We start from the raw sequence: 25,062 nt of genomic DNA on the forward strand, positions 1-25,062 counted from the left end.
GAAATTGTAAGGAACAAGGCTAGACTAGTGGTGCAAGGTTATAACCAACAAGAGGGTATAGATTACGATGAAACCTATGCACCGGTAGCTAGACTTGAGGCCATACGATTGCTTATAGCTTTTGCGGCTCACAAAGGCATTAAACTCTTCCAAATGGATGTCAAAACCGCTTTCTTAAATGGATATTTGGAAGAAGATGTCTTTGTAGAGCAACCACCGGGTTTTGAGAACAATGATTTGCCTAACCATGTTTTCAAATTAGACAAAGCTCTTTATGGTTTAAAACAAGCACCAAGATGTTGGTATGATAGATTGTCTAAATTTCTTATTGAAAATGGTTTTAAAAGAGGCTCCGTTGACAAAACATTGTTCTTGAAGCAACAGTCCAGTGAACTGTTGGTTGTACAAGTATATGTTGATGACATTATATTTGGTGCAACAAATGAACTCCTTTACTTATATTTTTCGGAACTAATGAAATCGGAGTTTGAAATGAGCATGATGGGTGAGATAGGATTCTTCCTTGGGCTCCAAATTAAGCAATCAAAGGATGGAATCATGATCCATCAACAAAAGTATATCAAAGAAATGCTTAAGAAATTTGGGATGACTAATGGTAAGCCTCATGATACACCTATGGTAGCCGGGTCCAAATTGGACAAGGATGAACTCGGTAAGAATGTTAGTGATAAGGTGTATAGAGGTATGATAGGCTCACTTCTTTACTTGACCGCAAGTCGTCCCGACATTCTCTTTAGCGTATGTTTATGTGCTAGGTTCCAAGAAAATCCGAAAGAATCACATTTCAAAGCCGTTAAACGAATTCTTCGGTATTTGATTGGAACACAAAATCTCTACCTATGGTACCCTTTACATTGTCCTTTTGATCTTATAGGCTTTTCGGACGCGGACTATGCGGGGTGCACGGTAGATAGAAAGAGTACCTCCGGAATTGCAACGTTCTTGGGTCCTTGCTTGACTTCTTGGGCCTCAAAGAAACAAAACACGGTAGCTCTTTCTACGGCCGAAAGTGAGTACGTTAGTGCGGCACATTGTTGTTCTCAACTCCTTTGGGTAAAACAACAACTCTTGGATTTTGGTATTATTTTTGACTCCATTCCTTTAATGTGTGATAATACGAGTGCAATAAATATCTCCAAAAATCCTATTCAACACTCTAAAACCAAACATATTGATATTCGTCACCATTTTATTCGTGATCATGTTGAAAAAGGACATATTAAACTTATCTTTTGCAAGACCGAAAATCAAATTGCCGATATTTTTACTAAACCACTTGCAAGAGAACATTTTGAGAAATTTAGACTAGAAATTGGGTTAATTAATAGCTTGTGATTTTTAGTATGAGTTTTACAAAATTCCTTAATTGATTAAATTAAATTTGGATATATGTTATTAAGTGTTCTAAGTGCATTGACATCATGTTTAGACCAAAATTGACACCGTATTTGTGAGTCGGTAATCACTCAACCTCATATCTAAATTTACGTTTATTATATGCTACCTTGCGTTTTTATTTCGAGTGATTAAATTTTGTCTAGTCGGGCCAACCACCTCACTTACCTCATTAAATGGGCCATTAACTACTTCAATCCACTACCTATCCCTACCCGTCCAAACCGCCTAAACCCACTTACCCTTCCATCTCCCAAATCCATTAACTCCATCAAAGCTAACCTACCCTTAACCCACAATGGTAAAAACCTCCTTTAACACAACCATACCCATCAAACCCACAAAAATTACCTCCCCCATCACATCAAATCCGCCTACATCACCAACTCCAACCATGACTCCAGTCAAAACATCTTATGCATTCCCTCCACAAACCTCAAACACGACCCCTTCAACAAACCCAGATCCACCTAACCCACAATCATCACCGAACCCCACTGCCCCTCCATCATCCGACGACATACCTATCGCCACTATGGTAGGACGGCGCACACGAGGTGGTCGAAAGAAAAGCTCCTCTATTCCAAGCTCTTCCTCTGAACCAGTGATTGTTGAAGATGTTGAAGAAGAGACCGAATTCGATTTAAATGAGAATCCGTCTAAGTCCGGCGAGTCTGACCCGACTCCGGCGAAAAAGACCAACAAAAGGAAAGAAAAAGCCTTATCATCCCAATTACCCCCAATCTCAGAAAATGTTGAACAAAGTAACATCGAAAACCCCATTGTTGATACCCCAATTGAAAATCCCAGTGAACCTCCTCAGAAAAAATCGAAACCACTGAAGAAAAAGCTTGTATACCTTGCTCCCTCTGATCCGGTCTCCCTAACCTCAAAATGGGACTTGGCCATGGTTTGGGATCACCTTGAGAGTATTGACCTCCCCACTTCCATTTATAAAAATTGTGAGAGGTTAATGAACATCAAAGCCATTCACTCCCCTCGGGCTTACAACCAAACTTGGTTTGACCCGCCGCGCCTTTCACTCACCCGTGATATGGTTTTAGCTCAAGGTTGGGAGAAGTCATTGGAAATGCGTGAGCCGGTATTTGTGAGCGAGGTAATTCAGTTCTTTGCAACGGTTCGGGTCGAGAAGTCGGGTGAGGCTCTTACGGCTAAGGTGAACGGTAAGCCCCTTAAATTGTCTCAATCTGATTTCGCTACTGCTCTTAATATTCCAAATCGGAGGCTATGACAAACTCCCCTCCGAAACTTGGGTTGCCTTACCATATGCCTCCCCTCTTAGCATTGCTCAAACCGTTTGTCCCAAAACTGTTTCTCCTGGACCCGTGAGCAACACCCAAATCCCACCTCCTCTTCGAATTATTTTCAACATGCTTTGTAGGTCTATTTACCCCTCGGGTGATAGGGGAAAACTCACCATAGCCCAACAATACTTAATCTATCATATTGCCACCCATAAGAAGGTGAACCTAGTCGGGTTAATGTTTAAACGCTTTCACCTTATTTCGACCAAGCTTCGTCGACCTTCTTCTAGTATGATTTACCTACCCTATGACATGTGGTTATCGGTTGTGCTCAAGGCACAAGGGGTGTTGGTAAACACTAGCTTGGGTTCGTTGGATATGTGTGATGTTATGAGTGATGGGCAAATGGGGAAGATGCTTATCAAGGTTGAGAATGATGAGTTAATTTCTGTGAAAATTAAGAAGGACCCGGAAGTTGGGTCATCAAGTCAAGGGAATACGGGTAGTATGCGGGAAGTGCTCAATGCCGTGGCTGAGTTGGGTGCGTGGATTAGGGAAGATGCTCGTCAAAAGGACGTGGCAATCTCGGCTCTTGCTTCTACTTTGGACCTCATCCGTGGAGAGGTGGATATCATTTCCACCCTTGTGTCAACAAAAGAAGTTGGTGAAGATGCTAATGTGGATGATGATCCGTTGGGTAGTGGCTCGGATGGTGAACAAGCCTCCTCCCCTTAGCCTTTCCCTTCCCTCTCGGCCTATTAATATTTTACCCTTGCCATCTCATTTTGTCCCACCGGTTGTGCCTTTCTAAGACTTGTTTTCTTGCTTGTTATTTTGAACATTTGTTGGTGTATGTTAAACTCTATTTAGCTTTGTTGAACTTTGATTAACATATGCTTAATCCTTGTTAATGTTGACCTTGTTACCTTGTCACATTTACATGTGTCGTTTTGTGTTTTCTTATGAAATATCTGCACTCTAATGCTTGTGACATCCCTATCCTTTTGATGATGTCAAGAGGGGGAAAAGGTAAACTCATGCTCTAAATCTCCTTGCTTATTGATTAAACTAATGGCTTGTCTAACCTTCTTAGCTTGATTCTTGTTTGGGACAATGTAAAATTGTCATGATAGTTTGATTCTAGCTTTTGCCCTTGGTAAGATAATATTGTCCCTTCTCTATCATTTGATCTTGCTTGTTAAAATTCTTGAATCAAGGTGTTTACATTGTTTATACATTCGTTTGGGGCTTGTCATCATCAAAGGGGGAATTTGTTGGGTTCCTTATGTTGATGATAACATGCCCATTTGATTTGTGTTATCTTAGTTTACCTTTTCAGGATTAATGATGTAATCAAGCTTGGATTAAGAAGTGTTGAAGTTGTTTTTCATCCCATTGTAATTAGTCGTGTGTCATCTAATGTACAAGAAAGAAAGTTAAGTATAGTAGAGTAATAGAAACAGTCCAGATGACTGTTGCTTCAACAAGTAAACAGCTGAGTGGACTATGCCACAACTCGTAGAAACTTGAAGCTTCCTCTTTATCTTTTAAATGCTTTCACGTGACTCATATTTTTCAAAGATAAAAAATCAGATTTTTATTAAGGAGGTAGTATCCAATAAAGAGTGGTTTGAATTATTCAAAATGTTTCCTCTTTGTGCAAATTCAATCCTTTGGTCTTTAAGAAAACAAGAAATGCTTTTTGCCATATTTGTGTTAACTTGTCATCATGTGACTTGTCTCACATCCTTTGTTTTCTGATTTTGCATGAGCATTTAAGGTTATCTTTCAAACCTTCTTTCTCTATTCTTACCTTTGCAAAAGACTCCTTTTTGGTGCAAGTTTTTAGGTGGTTGCTATTGCCCTTCACATGTGAGGTCTTTGACCCTTTAAAACCCTAGCAACCCCTTCACTCACCTCCTCTATAAATACCGAGTCCCTCCTTCATTAATTCCCAAGACTTTTCTGATTTAATTTTTCCAACTTTGCAAATTGTTTTAAGAGTTTAAAACCGTGTCTTTGCAAAATCGTTTAAAAGTCTTCAAGTATCTTCGATTTCTACGATCGTGGCTATCTTGTTGCTTTTCTATACTAAACTCTCTTGCTTAAGAATTGTTGATCTTGTAAAAGTTGTCCACCTCTATTCTTTGTTAAGAATGTGTTAGTGGAAACTTGATCCTATAACATTCTAAGTGTGTTAGTAGAGTTTAGGACGGAGTAGTCTTTAACTCTTGACAACCGGAGTAGGTTGTGAGTTGTTGAGTTCTAGGACGGAGTAGTTCTTTAACTCTTGGCAATCGGAGTAGATTGCGAGTTAGCTTGTCATAAGAACGGAGTAGTTCTTGTACTAGCTTTGCAACCGGAGTAGGTTGGCGTCTTTTATTACAAGGGTCTTTTAGTTGTCGGAGTAGATCACTAAAGGAAAGTAATAAAAAGGTAGATTGGACGTAGGCACTTGAGTTTCTTGCCGAACCAATTCAAAAATCTCGTGTTCAAGTGTTCACTTTATTTCCATTTGCTTTATACTTTGTTTGTTTGTTTTGTTTCGCTTAAACTTAGAAGAAATGTGATTCATCATCATACTGTCGCATTTGGTCTCATAAATATTCCACAAACTGAGACAAATAGATACAGTCAGAACGATTGTTGCTTTCATACTTCAGCAAACATTCATCGTGATACTTGTTCAATCTTTCTATATTATTCAAAGTATCCTCTAATCTCTTTTGTTCTTGTAACTCACTTTAATTCAATAAAGTTGAAGTTATAAATTTTTAAAATAGTACCTAATTCACCCCCTCCCCCTCTTAGGTACTTGAATCCATAAACTCAACATGTTCATCTTTAAGGGTTATTCTTACCTTGAATCTGTATGTTATGCCATCAATCGATCTCGACAAATATTTATCGTGTAGTTTCATAATTGTTTCTTATTAGTATTTGTTTCTTTACAACTTTAGTTCGGTTGGTGATACGGACTAATAATGAGGATGTTTGAGTAGTATGAACACAACCAAGCACTCAATTTCTATGTTTCATTGTTCTTACTTTGATAAAAAAAAAAAAAAAAAAAAAAAAAAAAAAAAAAAAAAAAAAAAATTGCTTATTGCTATTGTATAATACTCAGCATGATGTAGCATGCGATTTTTTTTTTAATTATACACTTAGATATGTAATTGATTGCCTAATATTTGAGAGTTTTTTTTGTTTTAATTGAAGAATTTTCAGTACTTATGTTTAAGCGCACATACAGTATATGAAGATTATTACATAAGGTATCATCGTCTTTATTATTTCTTATTATCATACGGACCATAATTGTGACCTTGAAAAGGCTTATGACAACAGCGTAGAATAACAAGATTAACACCCATCTTTGATACTACTTAAATGATTTAAGTGCTTTCAAGCCCAAGAACAATGATCCTCATTTAACCTTTGAGACAACGTAAATGATTTAAATTTTTTTTGAATGACACTACACACTAAAAATATCGTCCGAATTAATTAAAACTTATGTTTTTCCGAGCCCCGTATTAAAAATTGACTTTTTTTAAGCTCCCTCCATGAAGAATTTTAATCAAAGGTAAAATGATTGGGACGGAGGAAATACTATCTCTATCCCAGTCATTAGTTTACACCTGCCTTATTTCCCCGTCAGAACATAAAGTAGACGTAAACTATTCATTGGGGTGGAGGAAGTACTATTCATTATTTTAGTATGCAGCTTAAACATAATTAAATAAAAAACAGTTGTTTTTAAGTATTTGATTTTGATTAAGGGCCTACTCAAACTAACCGTATATAAAAATGAGTGAGAATAAGAGTAAAACATTGGTGTATGTTAAATGAAACACGGTTACTCAGTTAGAATTTTACAAACATAAACTTTGGTTGATAGTGTAGACCTATGTTACTCAGACTCGTTTAGAAGTATCTGAGACGGGCACGTGTCCAAGTGTCGGACTCGGCTATTTTTATGAAAAATATGCAATATTTTGGTTAAAAATGAGGTATCCAAGTGTCATACCCATGTCCGAGTGTCGAGTGTCGGACACGAATACGCGAGGGAATTAGAAGAGTCGGAGTAACATAGATGTAGACGTGATCCGACTTCCAGTTGAAATATTGGCTAACATTTCAAGTCCACCATAAGTTACTTTAGAAATGCTTATACAAAGTGATGGGAAAAAAACACGCATCTATGTTTGTTGGGTTTTTCTAACCTATGCCCACTAGGCATAGGATAATAAACCCAAAAAGGAAAAAATTAAATGCTATTTTTATGGAAAATTGTAATATTCTATCATTTTTTACTTTTCTTTACAAGAATGCATTTATTTATTTCCTTTTTGGGTTTCTTATCCTATGCCTAGTGGACATAGGTTAAAAAAACCGATGTTTGTTTTACATGTACTCTTTTAGTAACCGAGCCAAGGACGAAGCTCGGACCAAATTTTAGCCCGGGCCGAAATAATTTTAGGTTCACTAAGCATGTAAACATCATATTACCTTTACATTAGAGCGCGCAAGTGGGAGAGGGACTATGAGATGTCACAAGCTCGTGATCATCACAAGCAAGACGGTCTGAAACCCACTACTTGACAAAACCCAAAGTCTGCCTCTTCACTTTTATCCATTTCGGCAACACAAAGCTAATCACTTAAGCTTCTAGTAATCCCATCAACAAAAAAGCACATCCTCACTACTGCTTCTCCATTTTTATGCAATTAAAATTCATATTATTCCCAACCTCCATCATTGTTTATTTTCTATTGGCCCTTAACGATGACATAACAATCAATAAAAGAGTACTAATTTTACTAATCTAGAAGGGAAAATAGATTAGACGAGAAATTACCTCTATTTGATCTCTAAAGACAGAAGTTTCTATGGCAAATGAGCAAATCAGCAATGAAGAGTATACGTTTTTTGTTTATTGTGATTCTCCGGTTTTTAATATGACACAAATTTATGTGCTTACATAATTTAAGAATGTCAATTTTTTAATTATGCTAGTTATTTTGCAATTATTTTGTTTACAAATTTAACCATTCATTTCCTTGTTATGCAAGAAGGATATGGAGAAGATTAAGGACACTTTTTTTTTCCAATATATCTTTATGTATAAATATTTTTCAAAAAGTCCGCCGGGGCCGCGGCCTGGCCGGCCATACCTATGCTTCGCCTCTGAACCGAGCCTACATATATTTTCTATGAGTTTTTAAAGTTTTAAAGTTGCTCCATATATTAATATTTTTACGTCAATACTCAAAAATAACTGAATCTATATGTATAGTTTCTCAGCTATTATTACTAATTTACGGAACTTATTTCCACGTACTCTATAGAAAGAGGCTTTTGCGTTAATATATCGAGGTGTCAATTATATACAAGCACGTACTCTATAGAAAATTACATAGAGGCCCGTGCATTAAATCTAGTATCTATCTATATTAATAAAGGAAGCTTTTTTCGAGCGATTACAGAGAGTCCAATTATTGCGAACTACCTAAAGCAATTGAACTACCTAAAACAATTAAAATTAAGACTAGAAGATAGAGTTTTTAGCTAAGACTAGAAGATAGAGTTTTTAGCTAATGGTAACAATAAAACTACCTAAAACATACGGAGTAGAATGATATTAGAAGAATAGCTTCAAAGAACTCTTTTGTGAGTCAACTACATATCTTAAAACAATCTAATTTCACGTAAATGCCTATTATATATAGATAGATTTACACCATAATTATTCAAATCTAGCTTCCTCAATCAATGATTTCTATTGTTTCCATGTAATTGTGCTTCTTTCATGCTCTTATTCATTATATTGTATATACTGAGTACATGCTACTAACTAATTTTTTTTGTTATGGAGTTTTTTGTAGGAGATCTATGAATTCGATTGCGCAATACTACGATGTTGGTGCCGGAAAATTTAGTAACTTGCGTTTATTTATTTTTATTTTTAATATTTATTTACATTTCATTGTTATATATTTTCAGATCGTTTATGTTCATTAGCCTTCTAAAAACCACCGCATACGGGACAATTCTGACAAAAATATACTGTAGGTATCTTGGAAGTTTTAATTTTTTTTCCCTCATAATATTGATATTGATCTGTTTATATTTATTTTTACCGCAATTAATTATACATTTAACCTATTTCAGTCTTGCTTGTGGAACGCAAGTTCTTTCTTCTATTATCAATACAAGATTGGTAAGAGTTTGATTGGCACCAAATAATTTCTGCAATGTATGAAAAAAGTGTCCTATCTCCCCTAACCTCAAAATAATGTTTCTGCAACTACCTACTGTAAATGCTTAAATTTTATTTACTTCGTACAATGTTGAATGAATGAATTTTATATTGGACGGTTTTAGATTGTCCATGCATCCAACATATGTATAGTATAATGCTTATTTAGTCCACAAAATTAGTAATTTGTGACACGAATTTAACCAAGCTTACAGAATTCGAATTTTGATACTTTAGATATTTTAGAAAGTAAAACGGAATTTAGGATATATTAAATTTTTTTAAAAAAATTGGGAGTACGTTTTAAAATTCGGAAAAATACGATGGTATATATATTATAGAAATCTCCTTTTTTTACGCATAACGCATAGGTATATTATCACCCTCGGGGTCATCTTTCACTCCCTGATTTTAACCTTTTTTTTAATGTTTACATAAATTGTTTTTAGTTATTTTTTGTTATTGTTATTGCATGTGTATTTATTTTAAAATAGTGATTTACAAATCAACTCTAATAAACATGTTTGCAAAGCTGCAAAGCCTTACCTCTTGAATATGTCTCATCACTATTGAAGCTGCAACTGCTACTCATCATAAAAGGATGACTGACCAACTATGTAACACTCAACTCTATAGTGTTTCGTTGCGATTCATATTCAAGTTAACTATATACACCGAATGTATCAAAGTTTTCGAACCGCACATTAAAAGTTGACGTTTATAACGAATGCATACAAATATCAATAATCAGTTTAGTATTTATTAGCTATCAATGTTATTGACGGTAACTAAGTTGGTTACATGCTAGGATTATGGGATATGCCTAATGTTTTCATACGTATAATAAATTTGTGATTTAGTTAATGGAGGACAAAATTACACGAGTGATGGACTGATGCCTGATAGAGTGATGGTAGAGAGTTTATGTACTACTCCAATGACATATTTTCATACAAAAATCTACTCAATTCACATATTACATCTAGGCCTTTTTAGGAGAAAATGAATTTGAATTTTTTCTTAGTACTCCTTTTAAAATTCGGTTTTTTAAAATTACTCTTTTATAAAAAAAAATCCTAAAATTAATCCCTTAAGATACACTTTTATCAAAAATTGTTTCAAAACTCTAACTTAAGTGAATTTTTCCGTCTGTTTTTGAATTCTAACTAAAGATATAGTCATATGCGAAGTCATTATAAAACACGAGATAGTCTCTTAATTTTTTACGCAAGTTGATTCAATTAATGAAAATATTATCCTATTTTTAAAATTTGTATGTTTTAAAAACGTACAACCTTCTACTTGTGTTGCATGAACTCAATTAATGGAGGATTTTAGAATTGTTGACATTATACAAACTCGATTAACATAGGATTTCGTCATTTCGACATACAAGTACCAAATCTCGGGCGAAAGGAAGTATATATAGAGAATGATTATGGTACTTTACATCACCAAGTACCAGGTCGCATCAGGGCTAGCGCCCGTACATTGTAAAACACCTATATAGTTTAAATATTAATATGTACGAAAAGATATAAATTTGGCCAAACAGATAATGCAGAAGATATAATAATTATTTTATAATTAATAACAACTGACAAAAGATCTATTTTCCATTACAATTCTACTATTAATTAAGGGGGCTGATTTATATCGACGACGTTTTAGTAAATATCGACGACGTTTTTCATAAAAAAGACGATGACTGCCCTTATGACTTTATCTCTCTAAAAAAAATTCTCTCAAACTCAACTAAATTCAAAACAAACAACAACAACAACAATTAACAATATGTCTAATCTCGATTCAACGGTACGTAAACAACTTAATCATTTGCTTAATTTTTCAATTTTTTTTTGCGCATCGTTCATTCTATTCGATAGTTGAATTAATTGACGTATTAACTTAGTAGTAGGGAATGTTTGAATTTGTTGCGTAATCTGAAAAATGTCCCCCGAAAGATGAACCATGGCCAAAGTTGGAAACCAACGTTCAGACCACGGTCCAAACAATGGAAACCAACGTTTGGCCACGGACCAAACAATGGAATTCCACGTTTGGCCATGGTCCAACGTTGGATTCCAATGTTTGGCCGTGGTCAAACGTTGGAATTCAATGTTTGGCCGTGGTCAAACGTTGGATTTCATTGTTTGGCCGTGGTCAAATGTTGATTTTCATTGTTTGGCCGTGGATTAAAGTTGGTTTTCGTTGTTCGTCCGCGGTTGATCGATAGAAAGTAATGTTTGGCCGCGGTCGTTTGTTGGGTCTCGTGTTTTAGGCATGAATAAGTCGTTTTTACATGCTTTTCTTTCGTTTTACGCAATTTATGTAGTATATGATTCCTTTTTATTGTCTTACTATAGTCGTTAATGCTTGTAACAGGAATCGTGGGAGGATTTTGGCGATAATCCAATTGATTACAACCCGTTGTTCGAGACTACTATAGATTTCGAAACGCGTGACGAAGCTTTCAATTGGGCTCAGAAAATCGCATTCGAGAATGGGTTTGCTTTGGTTAAAGCAAATAACGGAGCTAAAAATAGGAAAAAGAACGGGTTGTTGGCAAGTTATTTTCGATGTAAAAGACATGGTAAACCAAAAGAAACGGACGATCTTGAAAAGCCAAGGAGGTCGCAGAAGTGTTCATGCAAGTTTCGTATTCGTGCCGTTCAAAATTTCGTGTCTAAAAATGATAAAGAGACGGTGGTGTGGAACATTCTAACCTCCGAGGGTGCTGGACTACACAACCACAACGTAGCCGTTTATAAGGACGGGGATCGGCACTTTGCGGGATTGGACGCGGAAGAGAAGGCATATGTTAGGCAACAAACATTGGCCGGGGTTCAACCGAGGGATATTAAAAATGGTCTTCATTTGAGATCCCCCGATAAACCTCAACCGTCAAGCACCCAACTGTATAATGAAACAAGGAAAATTAAGAAAGAAGAAATGGGTGAAAGAAACACCGCTCAAAGAAATGTTGGCTCTAGCGGTGGCAGCGAAATACGTCCACTTCTACGAGATTGATTCCGAGGAGTCAAAAGAGTTGACTCACATTTTCATGGCTTATCCTGAAGCGATTAAGTTGTTCCGGGCTTATCCTTATGTGGTCCTCATGGATTCGACTTATAAAACCAACATTTACCAGAATCCACTCATTGAGATGGTTGGTGTGACACCCACGGGATCGTCCTTCTTAATTGCATGTGCGACGATTCCTTCCGAGTCCGACGTGAATTACAAGTGGTCATTGAGAAAGTTAGCTGCGATTTTAGATGCCACCGGAGTTGCGTCCCCTGCTGTATTTGTCACCGACCGGGAATTGGGTTTGATCAGCGCTCTTGAGCAAGTATTTCCCCGGGCTGAGCATTTGTTGTGTAGATGGCATGTGAACAAAGCCGTCAATGCAAAAGCCTTGACAACATTCAAAACTGAAAGTATGAGGAAATTTGTCATCTCAAATGATGAAGATGGTTGGTTTAGGGTGATCAATTCAGTTACCGAGGAATCGTTTCAGCGTGCGTGGCAGTGTTTCCAACGTAAGTGGCCACAAATGGTGGATTATGTACGGACAACTTGGGGTCAACACGCAGGGAAGTTCGTTTTATGCTATACAAACGAGGTCTTACATTTTGGTAACACGACAACTTCCCGTGTTGAGTCAAAGACATTCTCTATTGAAGGCTTGGTTGAAGTCAAAGCATCTCACACTTGACTCCATGTGGTCCCGTATCCACGGCATGCTTGAAAGTCAACACTCGAAGATTAAGAAAGAACTCGAAGATGAAATGAGTAAACCTAGGAGAACATCTCGTGCTTTCTCCTTATTGCAAGGAAACGTGTCTACTAAGGCCATAGAGTTAATGGAGAAAGAACTTACTAGAGGCCTTGGTTTAGGTATCGGATTGAATGATCGATGCCGATACGTGATGCGAACGACTCATGGATTACCTTGTGCATGCAATTTGGTATCTTTGCACGGAAAAGGTAGGAGGGTCCATCTCGAGGATATTCATGTCTTTTGGAAGACATTGGTGTATGATATTCCTCAACAAATGCCGAAAAATGACGGTGATTTATGGGATGAATTAGCGAATGATATGAGGCACAAAGTGACCCTTAAACTAAGGGCGGCCATAGACTTGTTGCGTGATTTCCGGACCCGGAGGACCAAGAGATTTTGCCACCCCCTATTAATGAGCACCCGAAAGGTCGTCCAAGAGGTTCAACTACTAGAAACAAGTCGGGTTTTGAGCATGCAGAAAGGAAGTTCGGGACACCAAGTACTCACTGTTCAACAAATGCAGAGGTTCAACAAAGAATTGGTGATTTCGAATCAGGAACTCCCGGTGCTCCTTTGGGAAGGAACTTTACCATTGGCTTTATATCAACATGGGTCAAACGGTGGGGTATACCTGAGGTTTTGTGGGGCCACTTCGATGGTTGGGTGGATGTTGGAGATGACGGTCATTGTGGATTCCGGGTAATATCGCACGCCCAGCGAGGCCGAGAGACAGATTATATAGTTATGCGGGAATGGTGTTCGAGGGAGATGAGGACCGACTCTATCTACGCAGAGTTATATGGAGGTTTTCTATCACCACTCAGCGTTATGTCAGGGTTAGATTTAGCACTTCGACGAGTTGAGTTTTTTCAGCAGATTAGTTGTGGGCAGGACCATTGGATGTGTAGCGACGATTTGCTAGTTTTTGCAACGATGTTCAACTGGACGATATGTGTGATTGGTCTTCACATGCTATCTCCAACCTTTTTGTTATTGTCAAATGATCTTCAGTCAACCACGACACAAAATTATTGCAAACTAAACACTTAAAGTACGCTTTCATTGGATTATTAATTGACCCGGAAATCATGATGATAGCGTTTTTGCGGCAAAGATTGCAACGTTGATTCTTAAAGTTAAGGCCTTCAATTGGGTGATTTCTCCCCATTGTGGATGATGTCGACATTAGTGGATAGATAAGGAAGAAAATATAAGTCAAAAGTAGAAGAAGATGAGGATGATTGAAAACTGGAAGAAGATGAATATGTTAATATAGATGAGTATTCAAAAATAACCGTTATAATTAAAAATAACCGTTATTATTCAAAATCACCGTTATTATTCAAAATCACCGTTATAATTGAAAAATGTTACCGTTATAATTCAAATGTTACCGTTATAATTCAAATGTTACCGTTATAATTCAAAATCACCGTTATAATTCAAATGTTACCGTTATAATTCAAAATCACCGTTATAATTCAAATGTTACCGTTATAATTCAAAATCATCGTTATAATTCAAATGTTACCGTTATTATTCAAAAATAGCCGTTACAATTAATAAATAGTCGTTACAATTACTAGCTTATAAATAGGCCATTCTATGTCAATTTCAATCACAACATCCAATTCTAATCACAACATCCAATTCTATTCACAACATACAATACTAAAATGGATCTCACAAATGCACAAAAAACCAGAGTTTATCAAATAAGAATCGACCTAATTGTTCAAAATTTACCAATTCTAATTGAGCGTCTTGAATCAGTGGTTCCCAGTGCCACTGTATGGCACATGCTTGAAGAGCCTCCAATTGGTAGCCTTTGTATAATTTTACAAGGAAACCGAGAAGATGTGCTAACTCCAGCAATTACAGATGAGGTTGTCTCTGATGAAGCATTAACCGAGAAGATGTGGGAGTTTCGTAGGTTAAAAAGTGACATCTTTACATATTTTGAGCGCATTCTCACCGTGATCGATTACCCAAGACTATCAGACTTATGTGCTGATAGAGTGTCGGGCCAAAGAATTCTATATCTCTACTTGAATGATTTGTTGACTGAATATATGTCTACCCAACCTGAAGAAATTGAGGTTCATGACCATGAAGAAGATAAGGAATCGTCGTCTTCATCATCGGAAGATAATTAAGTTCGATAGTTATTTAATTATGTTATGTTTTAAGTAATAATCGTTTATGGTTTGGGGTTTAGGGTTTAGGGTTTAGGGTTTAGGGTATGGGGTTTAGGGTTTAGGGTTTAGGGTATGGGGTGTTGTTGTTAGTTTTGAATTTATGTTTTAAGTGGTTTATGTTTTAATCATATTTTAAGTGGTTTATGTAATGTCGTTGTATTTCAATTAATGAATGTTTTAATTAAATTATGTTTAAAGTCATTTAATTAAATATCGTTGCATTTAATTAAATACCGTCTCCAAACAATAATACAAACATCTGGGAAAGTACTCGTATATCCACGCCTCAACAAGAGGACGGTCCTCAAAAAAGAATCCACCACCGGGTCGGAACCTGGGAAAGTACTCGTATATCCACGCCTGGAGTAACGGTAGACACCCACTAACACCAGCACTATCTCGGCGCGATGCTATCCCTATGAAAGAAATGTGGATTCAAATACTTACTAACATACTCATATATGTCGAAATTAATTTGTCATAAAATTAAATGTGGATTTTATGCATGCAAACAATATGAAAAATAGAGGAGAAATCATGTCCTTACATTGATGATTTCGGTTTAATGGGCACAAGAGAGATCACCTTTCTCTCTTGTTCTTGAGCTTTCCTTTATGGAAGAACAAAGATCCAAGTATAGGATCTGATCGGTCCGTTTAGTATTCACAAATAGATAGATGTGGTCGTTGGTCACGGTCGAATCAAAACACAATTTATAGCTTAACAAGCAACTCTACAATTAGTAAAGAGGCAAGTAAAGGTCGGATCCCAAGGGACGGGAGTTGAAATGAGATTTCTATTGTAACTAGTGGTGTCTAAGGGGTGTCACAAATTGGGTTGATGTAGAAGGTTACTAAACTAGAATAACAATGAAAATAAACAAATAAGATGAATTAAAGGGGTGTAAACAATTGATTAAAGGCACTAGGGTGTCATGGGATCATAGGGGAATCATGGGATATGATCATACAAACATGTTCTCAAATTATAAGCAAGCAATTATTGTTGTGATGGATTGAGTTGGGTTATATCTTACAATCCTAGGAAAGTTTGGGTCCCTTTATTTAATCGATTAGATTGTACAACACCTACAAGTCGACTTAATCTTCCCTACTCAACAACATGCATGGTCTAATGAGACTCGAGTTGGGTTATGTCTTACAAGTCTCATTGAAAAGATAGGAGATGATAGTAAATGCAAGGATTCATAGGCTTAGCATTTCATCAAATATAACATGTGCATGAGTTGAGATCAAAACAAGCAAGCAAATAAGATATGAAAGCATATTAATTTAAGCATGAATTATTCCCCATGTTGGTTTCCCCTAATCACCCATTAACCCTAGCTAAGAGACTACTCACTCATTATCATGTTGATCATGCTAGCAAAGTTGTCAATCATACCAACAATATGAAACATGATGAATAAATGAAAGTAATTAACAATAATTAAACAAGGGATTAAGAGATTATACCTACTAATTATTCCAATAATAAAGCAAGAATAATAGAAGTACTTGAATGCTAGATTGAGAGGTTGTCAATCTCCCAATAATAACCCAAATAATCTTCAATTACCCAAAATAAAGGATGAACAAAAGAGAGATTAAAGAACTAAAACTTGGATTAAAACTTGATTAATACTTGATTACAATATTGAAGAGAGATTTGATTGATATTAACTACACTAATTATTGATAAGAAGAACATGCTCCTCTAATTAGATTAATGGGGTATTTATAGTGAAAATTAGGGAGGATGCATTAGGGTTAACTAAGGGCTAAACTAGTAATTACACTTTTTAAGTAGAGCAAGGAGAAGCCGGTATTTTTGGAGAGAAGGGCTTCTCTTTTCGTAGCTTGAAGAAGACAACCCACACAGAAGGAATCCGGGCGGATTAGGGTCGGGACGGCGGATTTGGTCGATGGAATCCGAGCGGATTCTGGGAATCCGGGGCGGATTGTTGAGGGGAATCCGAGCGGATTCCACCGGGACGCTCGGATTGTGGATAGGCGGACGGGCGGATTGCCGACAATCCGCTCGGATTGTCGATCGTGATACTTCTTCTTTTTCTTCCCTTTTCTTCATAAATTCCTTGGGGATTTCCTTGGGGACTCAAGGATCCTTTCTCAACATTGCTCTTCTACTATGATATGTACAAAGGCCTTCTAATCTTGTCTCTCCTTGATGCTTGGTCATTGAATTTGATCAATTTAGTCTTGTTTTGCCACGAAAATGCAAGATTCTTACTCCTTTCCTACCAAGGGATCAAAATCTCAAAGAATATGCAAAACAAAGAACTAAAGATAAGAAATGACCCAAATAAGCACTAAAAAGCAAGGAAACAAGGGTAATTCGGGGGCTAAATATGCGCCAATTATGGTCACATCAAATATCCCCAAACCGAACCTTTGCTCGTCCCGAGTAAAGAGGTGACAAAGACTAGGACCAATACTAACCTATCCTAATAATATAGCCGATATGAGACAATTAGCGGGTCTCACTCAGCCCCTTCAACTCACAACAAGACAACCATGAGGTAGGATGCCTTCTTGCAAGGCAAGGTGGGTCTTGCCAAAATGGCGACACATCCAAGCATTAAGCACACAAAAACACATAATGGATGCATCTACAAAAAGAATAGCCACTCCCTCATCAAGTGGCGGAAATTATCTACAAGGGAAGCAATTCAAGGGTACACAATCCTTCATAGATGCAATTTGTTCAAACTACTAAGCCTAGAAGGATACCAATAAATCATCTCCAAAATGTGTCAAGATAGGGTACCTTTGTCCTCAATCGTTAAATGCTTTTGTCAAGAGTAGACTCCCTATGGTGTTAGAAACACTGGAGGATCGCAGAATTCCCCCTCTTGCCTAGACAAGAAGAAGGGTCGTCCCCTCTCTACCATGCACAAAAATGGATATGATGGATAAAGGGATCAATAGATATTTGAGTTTCACTTTGGGAGTTTGCTTTTGTTTTTGTTTTCCCCCCAATTTCTTGTGGCATATAACATTTGAGAACACTTTCTTGCCATTTCTTTTTTATTTTTGGCATTTCAATACTTGACAACTTTTGCATTTCTTTTTGAACATTTTCAAAGTCACCCCAATTAGTAACGAGGGTGCCTTGTATTTGAAGCTTTTTAGGAGTTCTATTTTTGCTCCTCTTTTCTTTTGATGCATTTTTGCAAACTTTCTTTCACTTTTCATTTCATTGAACTCAAATTGATTTCTTTTTGTGCCCATTCCCTTTGATGACAAAAATGTATGGTAGAACATGGATGATGGATGGATGCATGGTTTCAAGGGTCACCTTGGAATAAACGGTAGCCAAGGAGTTATCACACCACAAGGTACTCTTGACTAGGCCTTAAACCATGGGTCAACGGATACTAGCATGACACATCCTAGGGTGTTTTACAAGCATTCTAACAAGCAAAGTCTTAAGAACAAAAGGCATCTACTAGGGCCTATATACACTTGTCAAGCTTCCCAAATAGACGGTTTCGCAAAATTTTTCTAACATGCAACTACATGCCATGATACAACTAGCATTTATACATCGTAATGCATATGATTCTACCAACTAATATGACATATAATCTAAGTGCAAGTCCTAAGTTCACATTGTTTTTACCGCATCAATCAAAATAAAGCCACATAGTCATTAACATAAAGAGGAAAAAGGAGATTGGAAAGATCATACCATGCGGTCTTCAATATCCTCATGTCTCGGATGTGGCGTAGTCAATCAATGTGAACAAGGATAAAACAAACACAATATATACTAGACAATATATACAAAGGAAATGAACTTGTTTTTGGGTTTTCAATTTTTTTTCAATTTTTATGGGTTTTTGAATAAGAGTTAAATGTTAGAATTCCCATCCCCACACTAATATGGGCATTGTCCTCAATGGCCAAAATGATGGAAATTATGCAAACATGATGCATGATTTCTATACTAAATGCAATTCTATAGTAAGCTACACTACATGATGCATGGTTTTTTGTTATGACGGAGAGGATAATTTAGATTACCTCCCGTTGTGTATGCATTAACTTCCCCAAACCGAGTGAGACACTATTGCTAATGTCCAAGGATGGGTATAGTTAATGCACACACTATGCTATGCATGAAACTAGTTTGTCATTTTGGATTTTACAAATGGGAACAATAAAGACACCTCAATGGTACCGAGGTGTGAGTCCTTTGATGTTGCTAGGACTAAACCAACAATGATCAAAATGAAATAAAATACAAAGAGATATAGACAAACCATGGGAGTGTAGGAGTCTCCAAGGCTTGCTAGTCTTCCATCATGCTATCATCATCACCACTTCCCTCATGAGAAGTGGTCACATTGCCACTTTCCTTGTCACTTTCTTCCTCATCTTCTTCCTCATCATCATCTTCACCATCTCTTTCTCCTTCCATTGCTTCTTCCTCAATATTATCATCAACTTCTTCATCATTTCCAACAACCTCATTATCTCCCACCACGTCCGTAGATGCACCCGGAAATAAGACTTCTCTATCCGCCCAACTAGGCAAAGGACAAGATGGATCAAGGAGTCCTTGCCTAGCTAGATGTAGGAGGGGTGGATATTGAGCCAAATACGCATTTTTCCGATCTTCATGGGCTTGCTTGTGCATTGCTTGCATAAGAAGAGTCACATAGTCTTTCCCAATTTCAATTCCTTCCGGCTTGAACTCTTCATACTCAAAGGGGTAAGGTGGTATGATAATGGAAGAGGAGGGGGTTTCAAGATCACCCTTTTGTTGTTGAATGATATACTCGGCTTCTTCGGAAAGGGGAAGTAGATAATTGGTCCGGTGGACACTTAGGCGACAAATCTTCGAGGGCAAGGTGAACGATCTAGCTTCACTAGTTAGCCATCCATATTTAGTGTCAAGGGGGTTATGGGCAACCCACTTGAACTTGTTAATCATAATGTGCATATCAATAAGATGGCCACCTTCCTTTGCTTTGTACTTCTTATCCTTATTGAAATTAGGATCAAAGTGCTTAGCTAGAACCGTGACTAGCCCGCCATTGACAATAACGGTCGTGCCCTTCTTCCCATTATCAACATTAAGCCATCTATTAACCAATAGCCTCAAAGAATTGTAAGGCTTGGTGTGAATTCTTCCGATATTCAAAGCCGATTCAAGGAGAATAAAATCGAGTCTTGTGAAATGATTGGTGTCTTTCCTAGCAATTATGGTATTTCCCACAACCTTGTGCCATACTCTTATGCCCGGATGATGGACCAAAAGAGCACGACATGCATGAAAATCCTCAAATTTCTTCCCGGAGATTGCCTCCCAAAGAGGTTCGGGGTCATACTTTCCATAACTCTTGAAATAGCTTTCTTCATCACTAAGACCCAAAATTTCACCCAATTCCTTAAAGGTAATGCGTCTACTAACATTAGCTAGACGAAACTCGATATTTTCCCTATTCTCAACTTTGGTGACTTTCAAAGAACTTAAAAATTCCAAGACAAGGGAGGGGTATGTCAATTCCTTTGTTTCAAACAATTTCTCCAACCCCATGGCTTTGAAAAAGGCTTTTGTTTGTTCAAGAACACCCAATTTTTCCAAGGCATCTTTACATATGAATTTGGTGGATTGTAATGACTTCATAGCAAACTTGACAAAGGTATTTCTATGGGTATCGGAAATAAAAGTTACCTCCGGATAATGCAAAAGTTGATTAATTACCGGAGTAGAGGATGTTGATGGTCCCATAGAAGGTTGTTGTTGTTGTTGTACTTCCAAGTTTGGTGTTGCCACCACCATAGCCAAAGCTTTCTTTGTTTGAAGAGTCTTTTGCCTTTGTGAGAGTGCCTTAGCCTTTAGTGCCTTGGTTGCCTTTGTTGCACCCTTAGTCCTTGCCATTGATGAGCTTAACCAAGAAAAGAATGAAAAATCTTCAATATGTAGGATGCCCAAATCGATTTAAAGGTGAAAGGCTTTGACTTTATGAAAACAAAAATCGACTCAAAGGTTGAAGATTTTGTTCTTGGTTTTGATTTTTTTTTGAAGGTTGAGTGATTAATTTGTTGTTGGAAGGGTGGTTTGATTTGTTTTTGTTGAATGTTGTTGAGGGTTTTTGTTTTTATGATGGAGAGGATGAGGGTTTTGATGTTGTGGGTAGTGTTTATGAATGAATGAATGAATGAATGAAGGTGGGAGGGGTTATAAAGAGACCGAAATTTTCAAAACTGCAGGGGCAATCCGTGCGGATTAGGCACAATCCGTGCGGATTCTGCTTCTTCAATCTTTGCGAAATCTCGCCTAAAGACGGGCGGATTTGGTACAATCCGCTCGGATTGTCTGAACACGGGACGGGCGGATTTCTTCGAGAGATGCACGGATTTCACCGAGATTTTTGCTTGTTTTTCCTCAGCTGCAAAGACGGGCGTCTTTTTTACAAGACGGCCGGATTCTTCAAGACGGGCGGATTTTTGGGAATCCGCTCGGATTCTTTAACAGTCAGGAAAATTTCAAATTTCAGTTCAGTTCAGGACGGGCGTCTTTTGGTCAGGACGCTCGGATTGCACAAGACGGGCGGATTTTTGGGAATCCGCTCGGATTCTGGTCCTTTGTACCCGGATTCATTCCATTCGTGCACAACGCATTTCCCTTTACCATTCTTCTATTCTTCTTCATTTTTTGTGTTCTTCGTTGTGGGGGCATTACTAAGGCATGGATAGCCTAAGCAATTCCCATCCCCACACTAAGGTAAAGCACTACACATCAATTGAAGTTGTTAGTCCCTCCCTCACTTCTCTCTTACATGACAATTATTTTGATCAAAGTAAATAAAAATCCAAAAATGACAAAAATGCAATACAAGAATTGAAATGTAAGTTAGGGAGTTAGAAATATTTACAAGTGGTGGTTTAGGGAGGACTCCACCAAACTCTCATTCTTGATGAGATGTCAAGGGGGCATGTTCAAGGTGTTGTTGATGTTGCTCAACACCTTGAAAAAGTAATCAAAAGCTTGTTCATTATTATGGTAGAGGTTCTCAATAGACCGTGGCCCTTGTTGTTGATCATGATCGATGGCATGCCCAATGTAGGGATTAAAAATCCCTTCAAAATCGTCGTCCCAAAGACCACAAACTTCATTGAGTTGATCATTGAAAATCTCTTGCTTAGATGGAGACAACTCTCCCAATTTCTTCTCTTGGCCAATGAGGCCATCCTCTTCTTCCTTGGTTGATTTTGATGAGCTTTGCAAACTCTCCTTGTCACAATTCACTTGCTCTTTGAATGGAGCATCTTCAATTTTCTTCCTCCATTGGAGTTCCGATTTCTTCCTTTCATGTTTTCGGCTATAATGATCAATCATGAAACATGGCTCATGCAAACGAGGAGCTCTCATGGTCTTGTCAAGATTAAAAGTTATGCTTTCATCTCCCACTTCTAGAGTGAGCTCTCCATGTTTCACATCAATCACCGCACCGGCGGTGTGTAGGAAAGGTCTTCCTAGGATAATTGGGATGTTGGAATCTTCCTCCATATCAACAATGACAAAGTCCACTGGGATGAAAAACTTCCCAATTCGCACGGGGACATCTTCCCATATCCCTAATGGTGTCTTCGTCGATCTATCGGCCATTTTAAGTGTGATGTTGGTGCATTTAAGCTCTCCCATTCCCAACCTTTTACTTACCGAGTACGGCATGACACTCACACTAGCCCCTAGATCACATAAGGCTTTGTTGATCGTCGTGTCGCCAATGGTACACGGTATTGAGAAGCTTCCCGGATCCTTTAACTTTGGAGGTGAACTCCCTTGAAGTATTGCACTACTCACCTTAGTGAAGGCGATAGTCTCAAGTTTCCGGATCGACTTCTTCTTTGTGAGGATATCTTTCATGTACTTTGCATAGGCCAGAACGTGGTTGATTAATTCCGTGAAAGGAATTGAGACTTCTAAATTCTTCACAATTTCCATGAACTTTCCAAGTTGATCATCAAATTTGGGCTTGGCTTGACGACTTGGAAAAGAAAGTCTAATCACAATGGGCTCCTTCTCTTTGGCCTTGTCTTCATTTTTCTTTGAACTTTCTTCTTTTGATGATTCTCCATCTTTGGAGTTTTGCACAATTTCTTCCTTTTCACTAGCTTCCACAACTTCATCCTCAACTTGCTTCTTCGGTGCTTCATACCTTGTACCACTTCTCAAGTGAATGGCACTAACCGTTTCATGTCTAGGGGGATTACTTTGAGGTGGTAATTGCCCCTTTGTCTTTGTGAGCTTGAAGATGCTAGTTGAGTCAATTGTGTTTCCAACATCTTGGTGTGAGCTAGAATGTTGTTGATGGTGGTTTCTTTTGCTTGGCTATATTTTTGCATTTGGGTGAAAAATTCTTGTTGATTCTTTTGCATTTGGAGGACCGCTTTTTGGACATCAAAGCCTTGGTCATTTTGGTGATTGTATGGATTTTGATTTTGGTAACCTTGGTTTTGATTGTAAAAGGGTCTTTGATTTTGATTTCTCATGGGTGGTGGAGTGTATGTTGTTTGAGGGTTTTGAACATTTTGGCTCTTGTATGAGAGATTTGGATGGAACTTGGTGTTTTCATTGTAAAAATTTGAATAAGGGGTACCACTTTTGTAAGCTTGGAAAGCATTAACTTGTTCGGTTGTTTCCCTACACTCACTTGGGTCATGACCCAAAGTTCCACAATTCTCACATATCCCACTTGGGATTGATGAGGATGCCGTCATGGCATTGACATGATGCTTCGATGATTTTGAGTTTTCCTCAAGTCTAGCCATAGCTTGTTCAAACTTCAAGTTGATTGTGTCAATGTGAGCACTAAGTTGAGCACCCAATTGAGTAACGGAGTCCACTTCATGCTTTCCTCCTCTAGTAGCCTTGCGAGGTCTACTATATTGTGAATTATGGACCGCCATTTCCTCAATCTTGTTCCATGTTTGATTGTCATCAACTTCGGTGAACATTCCATTTGATCCCATATTGAGAATGTTCCTAGAATCTTCATATAAACCATTCCAAAATTGTTGCACCAAAAACCATTCGCTAAGTCCATGGTGAGGACATGAGCGACAAATTCCCTTGAACCGCTCCCAAGCTTCATACAAAGACTCTTCATCCCTTTGCTTGAAACCCGTAATTTGAGCTCTTAGCATGTTGGTCTTTTCCGGTGGGTAGAATTTTTTGTAGAAAGCTAGAGCCAACTTCTTCCAAGAATCTATTCCAAGGGTGGCCTTATCAAGGCCCTTCAACCATTGCTTTGCGGTGCCGATTAAGGAAAAAGGAAATAAGACCCATCTTATTTGGTCTTGAGTCACGCCCGTTTGAGAGATAGCATCACAATAATCGCAAAAGGTTTCCATATGAGAATGAGCATCCTCACTAGGCATTCCCCCGAATTGGCTCCTCTCAACTAGTTGGATGAAGGCGGACTTGGCAATAAAATTTCCGGTGAGATGTTGCGGTGTAGGAGTACCATTTGGTAGATTCTCCTCGGTGGGTACGAGTGTGACGAAATTTTGGCATTGTAGGTGGATTTTGTAGGGTATTGTGTAATGGGTTTTCTTCTCCTTCTATTGCGAAAGGATTGACAAACTCACTAGTGGGTTGAACAACTTCACCAACACCTCTCAAATTCCTCCTAACAAGTCTCCTATTATTCGTCAAGGTTCTTTCGATTTCACGGTCAAAAGGTAACAAATCACTTTGTAACCTTCTAGACATGCAAAATATCAAACAACTCAAAAACAATTAGAACAAACCTTGAGGATTTTTATTTCCTCAAGGCGAAGAAAGACACAACTAATAACAAAAAGGAAATCTAAATCAAACAAACACCATCCCCGCAACGCGCCATTTTTGATCGGTCCGTTTAGTATTCACAAATAGATAGATGTGGTCGTTGGTCACGGTCGAATCAAAACACAATTTATAGCTTAACAAGCAACTCTACAATTAGTAAAGAGGCAAGTAAAGGTCGGATCCCAAGGGACGGGAGTTGAAATGAGATTTCTATTGTAACTAGTGGTGTCTAAGGGGTGTCACAAATTGGGTTGATGTAGAAGGTTACTAAACTAGAATAACAATGAAAATAAACAAACAAGATGA

The 25,062-nt window shown here is 37.8% G+C and overlaps 1 non-coding gene across 1 annotated transcript; it reads left to right on the top strand.

Moving 5' to 3' along the window:
• The first annotated feature begins 24,003 nt into the window (after positions 1-24,003).
• Positions 24,004-24,110, top strand: LOC141634680 (small nucleolar RNA R71). The gene has a single exon (XR_012539405.1). It is a non-coding gene; the product is annotated as a small nucleolar RNA R71 (small nucleolar RNA).
• Positions 24,111-25,062: the final 952 nt, after the last annotated feature.

Source organism: Silene latifolia, chromosome Y (genome assembly GCF_048544455.1).
Source record: "Silene latifolia isolate original U9 population chromosome Y, ASM4854445v1, whole genome shotgun sequence".
In the NCBI taxonomy this organism is placed as follows: Eukaryota; Viridiplantae; Streptophyta; class Magnoliopsida; order Caryophyllales; family Caryophyllaceae; genus Silene; species Silene latifolia.